This window comes from Sinohyriopsis cumingii, chromosome 16, assembly GCF_028554795.1.
Source record: "Sinohyriopsis cumingii isolate HCF-2022 chromosome 16, ASM2855479v2, whole genome shotgun sequence".
NCBI lineage: Eukaryota > Metazoa > Mollusca > Bivalvia > Unionida > Unionidae > Sinohyriopsis > Sinohyriopsis cumingii.
The window spans coordinates 47,702,773-47,716,259 of NC_142976.1; the positions used below are offsets into that span (position 1 = coordinate 47,702,773).

At 37.4% G+C, this 13,487-nt stretch overlaps 1 pseudogene; it reads left to right on the plus strand.

Annotated features, from left to right (window-relative positions):
* The first annotated feature begins 10,269 nt into the window (after positions 1-10,269).
* On the plus strand, positions 10,270-11,410 carry LOC149780358 (uncharacterized; annotated as a pseudogene).
* The last annotated feature ends 2,077 nt before the right edge of the window (positions 11,411-13,487 follow it).

Genomic DNA, 13,487 nt, shown 5'->3' on the forward strand with positions numbered 1-13,487 from the left:
AACTGTTACACTCCACGTTGATCGGGAAGCTTTATTTATTACCGTTTTCATCTTGTCATTTTATTCTCAAGTCTTTTGTTTTATATCGCTGATCGATAAGAAACCTTTTACAACTTTTAAATGATCCCACATATAACAATTTGTATGGCGCTAAATAGCCTATCAGTGTTAGTCCGCCATAAAAATATAAACAATCGATCGATGTAAATGTATACCTTGAAATGTTGATTTGTCACCTGATTACTCAGAAAAGATATCTGCCTTTTTCACTTAGATAGGGCCAAAACTAAATACCAAAACTTACATATGCGGTTGAACATAATATGATACATTATTCTAGATGAATATCATTGAAACGTTGAATTGTCACCTGATTACTAAGCAAATATATTGATCTATTTTCATTTAGATATGACCAATACTAAAAACTAAAACTTAGGTGATTCACTACGGGAGACGGCTTAGTGTGAACTGGGCAACGTTCTGAATTCTAACCTGCAACGGCTGAAGTCTCCCACCTTTTGTACGTTTTTATATCTTTTAAATTTGAAGCAGTTAGCCAGTATATACATAATGTTATCCTAACCTATCGACTGGGGACGGCCCTCACCATGTAGGTTCATTATGGCCCTTAATAGGGCCGGTTTTGTTTGGCATTTCTATAAAGAAGTTGCTGCTATCATTGTAATATTGCTAAGTCAAGCACTCGTATTTGCAAAACGTCCAAGTGCATGGCTTTTAGGTTTAAAGAGAATAGACTGGCGTCGTGAAAAAAAAAAAACAGAATTCAGCTATACACATCTATTGGTAATCCTTGTATTCTACATTCAAATTATGGACTGTACTAATGTTCATAATACACTTTCCATATCTCCATACGTTATCTCCAAGTTGTTGAATCTTACGAGAAACACCACTGCAGGCAACTGCGGCATTTTTGTGAACGTTCCAATCTTACTAATCTGTTCTAAATAGTCGATTTTATTTTTATCCATCCAAGGCATTACCAAATTCAGCAAACCTTACTACGCCGTCTATCCTACATCGAACAGATTAAAGAACCTATTTTATTTCCTTCCTTCCAAAAATAAAATCGAGAGAGAAATTGCCATCTCGCGTAGCGGGAAAAACTTTTTTGCATTTATTGTCTTTTGAAATTATAATTTGAAATGAGACATCATTTCTTAATTTAAAAGCAACATTTATACTGATAACAGAAAGATGGAGTGTTCCGATAATCTGGATTTTATTGATTGCCTGATGGGAATTACAATAGACTTCTGGCTTGTTTTTCTATAGCCGTCTGATCCGTCTGTGTATGCGTGCCTATTATCTGAATTTCAGGCTAAGTGTCACAGGATGAAGCCGAGTTGGGACTGGATTAGGGAAGACACCAATAGCAACTGCTTTTACATGATGTTTATTTATAAACGCAATTTAAATGTTAAAAAATCTGACACCATTATATACAAAAAGATATGGACTATTATAATGTTCCTAAGATGGAACTATCAGCAACAATTAACAGAACCGGAAAAAAACTCAAACATGAAGTTAACAAATGGAATTTCAAACAAACGTGAATTATGTCCCATCACCGATCAACAAAATAAAAGTATATCATCTGCACCCCATTATAAACAAAATATTGAATGTATCGTTCATACAATGATATTGAAATGCATGTAAATTTGAATGTATCGTTCAAATAACGACTTTCAGGCTTTTTAACCAATTCATCTTGATTCCATCAGTAAGTAATACAATATTTAATTTTGGTCACTTATATCTCGCTTGATTCTATGCATGGGCTTGATCAAAATAAGCGTATAACAAAGGGAGGTAGTTTCATTAAAAAATTCTGAAATTGATGGAGCGTATAGTTGCGTATATCTGATTTAATACATACATACATACATACATACATACATACATACATACATATATATATATATATATATATATATATATATATATATATATATATATATATATATATATATATATATATATATAAAATTTAATTTGTCAGTTTTAAATATTTTATTCTATTATATGCTATTATAATGTAAATTTATTCACTGTTAGTTTATAAAAGACAGGTGTTGACCTAAATTCTGATCTGGGTCTAGAATAATGAAACAAAATGATTGTTTACTGTCAAGGTCATGATGGAACTACGTGGGTTTAAGATGTAAACAACTTGTTTTCTTATTTCTTAGAGAAATGATCCAAACGTAATACATAATTTTCCTTGTATCAACCGTTGCGTTTGCCATTGGCTTGTATTACGTTTGACATTAAAGAGTTTACAAGATCAAAATTATATTCGGTGTAAACAACTGGAATGCATTTTGTACATTTCAGTCCCAGCCGGAAACAATACACTATTTAAAGCGAATGTGTCTGTAACTCTAGATATACACTTTATAATACAGCCATACGAGATATTGTATAAATATTTAATAGAATGCAGTGCAAACTAAATTCTAAGAATTATTCTGGCCTATTAGTGGTATAAAGCCGATGAAAATGCGACATTTGTAATGTGAAATCTCTTTTCAAGGACATTTGTAAGTGAAATTCTTGCCTGTCAAGTCTGATTCCGTAGAGAAATTCTTCTCGAAACATGGATGTTTGGATTAAAATATTGCAAAACATCATGTTGTCTTAAGGCAGTGAATTTTCAGAACATTAACAATGTGACAATTACGTTTTCAAACATCATGTGACACGTGTTAGCCGTATGAGATGGGCATTAACTGAAACCTAAGCTGCATTTGTACGTGAATGAAAATGCCGTATATACAAACTGCAAATATTATGTCCGGGATAAAGTTTTAAGCAAAATAATTCTTGTTTACATAGAGGGTGCTATATATCGTATCAGAGCTTACTAAGTGCAAAACAAATGCGAAAGACCGTCTCGAAAAATAGTTGAATTATTGTTAAGCAGTTATATATATATAAAGAGAGAGAGAGAGAGAGCTCGTGATAAGTCCGTTTCTCTACCATGCATGTATTTACGGCAATTTCAGCACAAAAGTGGCAATATTTGGGGCAAACGAAAGGTAAAATTCGTACTTTGTGTACAGATTGTACAAACTCATTTGGGGCGCTGAAACTTTCCAAATAGGGTTGTTCAACCAACTATAAATATCTTATGATGTCATTTACCCGCTAGGCATTGAGCCGTCAGCCATATTGTTTTCGGACAAACATAGAATCAGCCGTGAGTAAACTGTATTGCTGTTTTCATCGTATTCTAAGCGATAACATTTGTTTTTAAGCTTCAATAATGGTTGTAAAACACTGTTGTTATGGTATTTGCCGTAGTGACTCTAGATATGTAAATAAACATTACATGAAGGGAGTTACTTTCATTCCATTCCCAAACCCAAACAAAGATCTTGACAGGTGTCGTCGGTGGGTTACAGTTTGCGGAAGGGAAAACTTTCACGTTGAAAAAGTCACAAAGGACACGTTTATTTGTACTCTTCACTTCGTTGGTGGATATGGACCCAGCGAGCAGCATCCCGACCCTATGCCTGCGACTTTAACGCCTATATAGGTAACTGTTTATGTATACATGTATTTAACACATACCAAGGTTACTGCTCATAACGTTTCCTTAGAAACGTGTAATAAATAACCATGCCATAATGAAACTCTGCATGTGAATAATAACATGTTATTAAGACGTTTGTCATGTGATAAAATTACCCTGCAATGTGGGTGGGTGTTTTCTAGTGCGTATATTATTTACATCATTTGTTTCACTTTGTTTCATTGGCATGTACATGATTACATTCCGAATAGACCCAGTCGATATAAAAAAATTGCGATACCCAAATAAGTTTCCATCTGTCGATTCATTTTTTTATCATCATTTTTTATGACTACACCTTAATTGCTTCATGTATTTCACAAAACTTTGTAGTTATTATGATGATGTAATAACCTTGTGCGGTTAGAGTATCACATGCATTATTGGATCCCACACTGATTTGTGTGTGTGTGTGTGTGCACTTTAGAATAAGGTCTCCCATTTCTGATCCCATTCTTTCTTTTACTGATTTGTTTTTCTTTACAGATTCAAATTTACTGCAACAAGAGAAAACCACCCAGTGAGATAGACATAAATAGGTCGACTAAGAAGCAGCTGAAATTGGACACACAGGATGTAGCACAACCACTGCTTGATTTGGCTTGTAGCCCAGTGATGCTTCTTGCAGATGTGGACTCCAAGACAACATGATACCATTCCACTTATGGCCCCCTGCGGGTCCGGGGTAGTAGAATTGGCCCGACGTGCTTCGCTACGTGTCGTAAAAGGCGACTAAGTAGAGGCAACCTGTTTGCCATGGGTTGCGTCCCGTGTCGGGGGAGGAAAGGATCCTGGTAGTTGAGCAGAGGCTTTCCGATGCAATACACTACTTTGGCCTCTACTTCTCTTAGACGGGTGGTCGGGATGGCCCGGTTCCGACAAATCGGCTGGTCACGCCGAGCCCTAGGAAGTCTTTATTAACTTTCTCACCTTTTTTGTCTTTCTCCTTGTATCTCTCTTGATAGCGCCGTTGCCCCTATATTCTATTCCTTTATCTTTCCCTTTTCCAAGTCTTAGAAGACTTCCTAGAAGGCGGTGGCTTAACAGGTCAATCGGGGGGTAATTTTACCGACCTTAGAAATTGGCGACTTCAAGGTCAATAAAAGGTAATTTTATCAACTGAGTATGGCATCTGTGTATCCCTGGCACTTGAAAAGTGTCCCCTTGGTGGGCGGGGAGCACGGGTGCTGAATTTTTAATCTAGCCATCATGGATAATTAAAAAAAAAATCAAAACAAGAGAACGAAACCTTTATCTGATTCGGACGACGAACCATGTAGTGTGGAGTCATTTCCACGCTTCATGGTCATACAGTCAAAAGATGCCACGAAACCGCTTACCTCACTCTCTCCGTTTGTGATCGAGAAAACAATTACAGGTCTGATTGGAACACCAAAAAGCGTTAAAAAAATGAAGTCGGGTTGCCTTCTTGTGGAATGTGAACGACGAGGTCAGACAGACAATATCAACAAAATAAAAACTTTCTTCGATATTCCAGTGACCTCATTCGCTCACACCACACTCAATACGTTCAAAGGCGTGATTCGTTGTCGTGACTTGGCTGGAGTCACCGACGCTGATATCATTGAAGGAATGAAAAATGAAGGTGTCACTGCAGTACGCAGAACACGTATTAAACGTAATAACAACCTACAGGACACCAACACCATTGTTCTCACCTTCAACAAGCCAACAACCGCTCCGGAGGCCTAGTGGTTAGAGCGTCCGCCTCGGATGCGGGAGGTCGTGGGTTCGATCCCCGGCCGAGTCATACCAGAGACTTCAAAAATGGTACTAACAGCTGCCTCGCTTGGCGTTCAGCATTAAGAGGTTAGTGTTAGGACTGGTCGGCCTGGTGTCAGGATAATGTGACTGGGTGGGACATCATGCTACATGTCTGCGGCATGATGCCCCAGTGCTAGACATCACTATAAACTACCACACTACAGCCATCGTAGCGATATGACTGAAAAATTGTTAAAGCTACGTTAAAAATCAAAATCACATCACATCACATCAACAAGCCAACAGTATCCAAAGTGGTCAAAGTTGGCTTCTTGCAAGTGAAGGTTGAGATCTACATTCCCAACCCCCTTCGATGTTATAAGTGTCAAAAATACGGCCATCACGAAGACCGCTGCTCTCAAACCCAAATATGTGGACGATGCGGCGAAAATTCTCATCAGGAAGCTGACTGTAGAGCAACTCCGCATTGTGTCAACTGTGGAAAAGAGCACCACGCAAATTCCAAGGATTGTGATATCTGGAAACAGGAGAAGGAAATTCAGAGGGTAAAGTACACAAATAATATTCCCAATCCAGAAGCCAGAAAACCTGTACAGGCTAAAACAGCCCATCCTGGCCCATCCTTCTCCACTGTAGTGAAGAGCAATCCTAAAACTACGAAGGACGCTCAAACACAAACAGAAGCACCCGATTCAACACCAAATTCAAACACACCCCATTACCAATCACAGAAAAGCTCGGCATTCTACACAAACTACTTTCAGCAACACCCAACACCCGAAATCACCAAAAAAATAAAAACATATCTCATGGAAACAGGTAACAAAAGGAGTCAGATGACCCCATCAAACTTTATAACAGGTTTGGAGACATCGAGAGCATGGATGCAGAAGAAACTGCTCCATGCGCCCAAGGTAACTCCAGACCTACAAAATATTTACCCCCGTACTTCCTCCAGAGAAATAACCAAATTTCCTCTGCGAGAGGTCTAACCTAGCTCCACAATCTTTAATCTCAATTTATAATGAAACACGCTATCATACAATGGAATTGTCGAGGACTTAAAGCAAATTAGAATGATATTCTTCTGCTTTTAAACGAACATGATCCTGCGGTACTGTGACTTCAAGAAACGTTCTTGAAAGATACGGACAATATCACATTTAAAAACTACTCCCTGTTTAACACCTGCTCTCCAAATGTTGATAGGGCATCAGGAGGAGTTTCTGTTATAGTGAACAACAGAGCTCCTCATAGCTTCATTCATTTAAACATCAATTTACAAGCCATTGCTGTAAGCGTCACTCTACATCGAGTGATTACATTTTGCTCTATTTATTTACCACCAAACACTAACATAGTACCAAACGAACTCGACAATCTTGTTCAACAGCTTCCCTCACCCTTTGTTTTACTCTGGGATTTTAATGCCCATAACAAAGACTTTATTTCTAGACACGATCTGTGTCTATATAATACCAAAACACCTACATATTTACACCCAGGCACGGGTACATACACATGCATCGATTTGGTAATTTGCTCTCCGCTGCTTTTGGACTATGAATGGAAGGTCGCTGATGACCTTCACAGCAGCGATCACTTCCCAATCTCCCTTGTAAATAATAACTCTACAATTGATGAAGTAATTCCACAATGGAATTTAAAGAAGGCCGACTGGGCCAAGTGCGAAACACTCTGTAAAACTAGGTTGAATGAGGACACAGTTTTCAATGTTAACGATCCCATTCAGCATTTTACATCTATTTTAACCGACATTGCAGAAGAATCTATCCCCAAGTCCTCAACAAACTGTACAAGAACCCTAAAACCTTGGCTCACTAAGGAATATAAGGAAGCCATACGGCAACGCCGAGAAGCCTTGAAAAAATTTAACAATCGTCCGACGCCCGAGAATTTAAGCAAATATAGTATTCTCCGGGCCAAAGCTCGCCGCACAATCAAAGAAAGTAAACGATCATCATGGATGAAATATGTTTCCTCTTTAAACTCTCGTTCCTCAATTAAGAAAGTTTGGGACACTATCCGCAAAATAAACGGAAAGGGAAAACACAATTCTTTCCGACATCTAAAAATAAACAATAACAATCTATGCTCAAAAAGTGACATACAAATATTTTTGCTGATACATTCTCTAAAAATTCCTCATCATCTAATTATTCCGAAGCCTTCCAAAAATTGAAAACTCAAAAAGAAAAGTCCCGTTTAAAATTCACATCCAACAACTCGGAAAGCTACAACCAACTGTTTTCACTACCAAAACTTTTGGAGGCTTTAGACAAGGCCCATGATACTTCCGCTGGGCCTGACAAAATACATTACCAGTTTTTAAAACATCTTCCAGAATCATCTTTGACATCTCTTTTGAAACTATTCAATAATTTATGGATTTCTGGTAACCTACCTAAAATATGGAATGAAGCAACAGTACTACCAGTTCCCAAACCCGGTAAAGATAGCGAAGATCCTACCAACTATCGACCTATTGCACTCACAAGCTGCATGTGCAAAACAGTGGAACGAATGATCAATTCTCGGCTTGTATGGTACGTGGAAACTAACAATTTAATATCTCCTTTCCAAAGTGGCTTTCGTTATGGACGGAGCACCAACGATCATCTGGTTAGACTAGAAACATTCATTCGCTATGCATTTATCAAGAAAGAACATTTAGTAGCGGTTTTCTTTGATTTTGAAAAGGCCTATGACACAACATGGAAGTACGGGATACTGAAAGACCTGCACGATCTAGGTCTAAAAGGCCGTCTGCCCTTTTTCATATCCAACTTCCTCTCCGACAGAGAATTCAAGGTACGAGTGGACTCTACTCTCTCAGATTTGCACGAGCAAGAGATGGGTGTGCCCCAGGGCAGTATTTTATCTGTGACACTTTTCAATATCAAAATTAATAACATCACCAAGTGTTTGACTCCTGGTGTGGATTGCTCACTATATGTTGATGATTTTCTCATATGTTATCGGTCAAAGCACATGCATACAATTGAAAGACAACTACAGCAAAATATCAACAAGATTCAAAATTGGGCTAGTACGAACGGTTTCAAATTCTCGAAATCAAAAACGGTATGTATGCATTTCTGTCAATTACGACGACACCACGATGAACCTAAACTCACGCTGGACGGAACACTTATCCCAGTTGTTGAGGAAACAAAATTTTTGGGTATTATCTTTGACAGAAAAATGACTTATTCCACACCTAAAAAACTTGAAAGCCAAATGCTTAAAAGCACTTGACCTACTTAAAGTAGTAGCGCACACTGACTGGGATGCTGATAGAAAAGTCATCCTGAATTTATATAGAACGTTTATTCGCTCCAAACTAGACTATGGTTGCGTTGTGTATGGTTCAGCCCGAAAGTCATACCTTAAAATGCTTGATCCAATTCATCATCAGGGAGTAAGACTGGCTCTGGGAGCATTTAAAACATCCCTGTGTGAAAGCCTTCTAGCTGAGGCGAATGAACCACCGTTATCGCATCGTAGAGAAATGCTTTCCGCACAGTATGCTCTAAAATTAAAATCAAGCCCTCTGAATCCTGCTTTTTCGGCTGTTTTTCAACCCAAATACAAAACTTTATACGAAAATAAACCAAACGCCATACCTTCCTTTGGCATTAGAATATCATCCAGCCTTGACACTACAAATATAGATCTTTCTAAAATTCAGAAAACGTCCATCTCCAAAACACTACCCTGGCTAATTAAACAACCAAAAGTACTTTTTACGCTACACAATGGAAAAAAATCCGAAACAAACCCTTCTGTCTTCCACAACTCTTACCATGAACTCCTCACTGAATTTAAAAACTACACCAGAATTTGCACTGATGGATCAAAGGATGATGAAAAGGCTGCTGCAGCCTTTGTTTGTGGAAATCACACAACGCGAGTTGGCTTACCAAATGGAGCATCAATTTTTACAGGCGAAATCAGAGCAATAGACCTTGCTCTGCAACATATAGATAAGAAACATATTTTAAACAGTATCATCTCCGACTCGCTATCAGTACTCCAGTCACTACACAATAGAAAACTGGAGAACCCATTATTGAAAAACATACTCGTTAAAAATACCGAGGTGAGTGTCTCCCACAATATAATATACTGTTGGTTACCTAGCCACATTGGTATTAAAGGTAATGAAAAAGCAGATCGCGCTGCTAAAATGGCCCTTACTGAAGAACCATCTGATTTTAAAATACTGTATACTGATTTTAATCCTTGTATCAGGAAGTTCTTACGTCAGAAGTGGCAGGCATTATGGAATGATGCTGTAAATAACAAACTTCATTCGATCAAGCCAACTCTACGAGAATGGACTCCTTCCTACATAACCATTCGTAGGGAGGAGATAGTCATTGCAAGAATCCGAATTGGTCATACTCATATCACCCACTCCCACATAATAAAAGGTGAAGACCCACCAGAGTCCGTTGATTGTATGAACCATTCACTGTCAAGCACTTTATGATAGAGTGCTTTGACCTGCAACCTACGTGCGATCATTATTACATTGTCCATGACATGAAAGAACTTTTTGATACTATAAACATCACTCATATTATAGAGTTTCTGAAAGCCGTAAATATTTATTCGAGACTCTGACTTTTATGCTATCACCTTGTGCAGTTTTATGCAATATATATACCGTCCCATTTTAATACATATTCATCTTATTTACATCTCCCGTTGATCGGGAAGCTTTATTTTGCACCGTTACCATCTTACCGTTTTTAATTTCAACCATTTGTTCTTTTATATCGCTGGTCGATATAGAACCTTTTATAACATTTAAAAAATTATACAAATAACACTTTGTTTGGCGCTAAATTGCCTAACAGTGCTGATGCGCCGTTAAAAATCAATCCACTTATGACCAGCTCTCATGATAATGACAGTGTCATTGTGAGTGAAATGCCATATACACAAGATGTTGGATGCCAGACAATGATATCCAGGGATACACATGATGTGTGTTCAAGAATAGAGAACAAGTTTTTACAAAATGAGAACAAACTGCTGAAATCTGAGCTTCATTTGCTACAGCTAAGTACATCAAGCAGAGAAATAGAAATGTCCGAAAAAATACAGCAGCATATTTGCCATATCCACTTTGACATATCAGAAGTTGAAGATGATGATCAGAAATGTAAATTATATGCAGGCTTGTCATGGGTCCATCGCGTGACATTGTGGAGCTTTATGAGCCCTGCTGTCGAACATTTGAAATATTGGTACAGCAAAGGCAGCAAATCGAAAGTCAGTTCTAGTGTAAATTGTCGCCTGTCACCCAAAAATGCCGTACTAATGACATTGATGCGTCTTGCACTTGTTAATCAGGACCTAGCCTATAGATTTGGTGTTAGCAAGGCTTCTGTGTCAAATATTATAACAACATGGGTCCAGTTTTTGTACACCCAGTTTTTACCCTTGAAGGATTTCATGTTTGCAGAGAGATTCCGTATGAAGGAAACAATGTTCAGATCCTTTAAAAAATACAAGAATTTAAGATGTATAATTGATTGCACAGAATTTTTTGTTCAGCGATCAAGCAATTTTCAAAGACAAAGGAAACCTCTATTCCAGCTATAAAGCCCATTCGTCTTACAAAGTACTCATAGCTGTTGCCCCCAATGGTGCAATAATGTATGTAAGCAGTGTATTTGAATTTCTGACAAGGAAATTGTACTTAAATCTGGATTCTTAAAATATTTGAATGCTGGAGATGTTGTGATGGCAGATCCGGGTTTTAACATCAAGAACATTTTTAATGAGATTCAAGTTGAACTTGTCATTCCTCCCTTTCTAAGGGACAGGAAGGTTTTCACTGCACAAGAGGAAGCACTAACCAAAGATGTGGCTAAACATCGAATTCATGTGGAAAGGGCAATCGAAAGAGTGAAAAGCTTTAATTTCTTGCACAAGACCATGCCACTGAGTCTGGAACCAATAATAACTCAAATTGTTTATGTTGTTTGTTTTGTAAATTTCCTGGAACCTCTTGTCAAATGAGTATATGCCAATGACCTTCCAGTAATTTACAGGCAGCCATGAATGAGAAATGAAAAATCATTGTTGAAGTTGATTTTTGTACAATTTAATTTTATTGGCATATAAATCGCAATAGAAAATACAGTGTCAGGTTATAAAATACCATTGTCAATTATAAAGAGCAACATGCAGCATTTATGAAAAAACACAATAATGTTACTTTTATTGAAAACAAAATATATGGGTTACTATAAACACTGAAATACACATGTATTTACATGTGCTCTCTGTATATATCAGTTTCCACACACAAATTATCATTTTTGTTTGAATAATAATATAAAGCGAAATAAAATGCGATTTAGATACGAATTAATTGCTTTTTTCCTATTTATAGCACAATTTATGTAATGATGTCACTCGGTCGTACTTGATTCAACAGACCTTATACATGGGGAATCGTAGTATACATACATTGAGTCAAACCACCTCCCATCCGGAACGATCAACCTGTCCAATAAAGTATGACCAATTGACGCATGCTATAACTAGGAAAATATACAGAGAGAACATGTAAATACATGTGCATTTCGGTTTTTCAGTGTATCTTGGTTTTTCTACTAACTGAAAAAATATTTTTATCACATTTCAGCCTGTTACATGCAACACTACATCTCAATGTAAATATCTTGTACCTCATTAAACATTTTCACACAAATACATACTTATTTTAAATTTGTATTAGTCGTCTTGTACAATATTAAATTGATTGATTCATTATCGTTCTCTTGCTGTCAAGATTCTTCCAAATGAAATGAATTGTCCGCAGTCCTGACTATTTATCACAGACTCTTTGGCATCAGCCTTCTTGGAATTCTCATTTCAAAGAATTCTGGACATAACCATTTGTGATGGAATGAAATTAACTTTTCAGAAAGTGATCCCCAAAAACCTTGGCCAAATTGGAATCTTATTTTTTCAAAATGTATATCAGACCATACCACAAAGTCACACCATTTAAGTCCCATTATACCAAGTTGTGTTTGAATTTGAAAGTAATATGCGTGATTTTTTCTTAACTCGATATGTCCATTGGATCTTCGCAGACAGAAGCCACTTTGTTGCTTCTTGGTTAATTGTTCATCAAACTTCCTAATATCTTTTCCCTGAAGAATCTGTGGACATTTTATTGCAAGTAGTCCATACTTATTTTCTTCTCCAGGATCTAAAACTAATCCATCAGGACTACAAGCAAGTTCTGGGTACTTGGAATTGACCCATAATCCTGTTTTCACAGCAGAAAATCCTTCAGTTTCCATTATAGATTTAGTTAAATAATCTGTGAATGCATTTGTTTCATTCTCTATTCCATATAACATTGCACAACACTTTAAAGCCTTCTCCTTCCACAAAATTTTATTTAAAATGGAACGAGCAGACTGGGGGTTGCTTGCTGTTGACACAGTCTTACTCACTGAGGCTGTGACCCTAACGCGCCTCTCCAAAACCATTCGGGACTTCCTTGCTCCTTTACAATTTCCTGTGGGTAAGGGCTGCTTGGTAACAAAATGTTTTGGAGAAGAGCACTCCTTTTTTCACACAGAAGTGCTTTTGATTCCGCATCTAGTTCATAATCTGTATATTGCCTGTAAAGGATGGACTGCCACATATTTTCTGATGATGACGTAGAGTTGCTTTCAATAGCATTTAACAGATCTGTGACAGCTTTCAGAGGAGTTCGCCGACGGTATGCTGGTGTTGGATCATACAGTATAACATCACTGATTTTTCGTTTCTTGATATTTTCATAAATCACATCTCACACACACTTTGGGTCCTTATATCTTTTACGTCCCTTGTTCCATTCACAGCATTTTGATGTGCAAGATTGAGCATCAGTTCCATTCTTTTCAATATAGTCCAGCATTGCAAAAAGAAGCGCACAAACATGGCTACACCTCCCCATTGAAGATGTAATGCATGTACATGAGGCATCTCTAACAAATCCACTGTCTTTAGAAATTTGTACCATTGTATCGTACATAGTACTCATTACATAAGAAGTCATGACTTAAGCTTTTAAATAATATGTGCCATT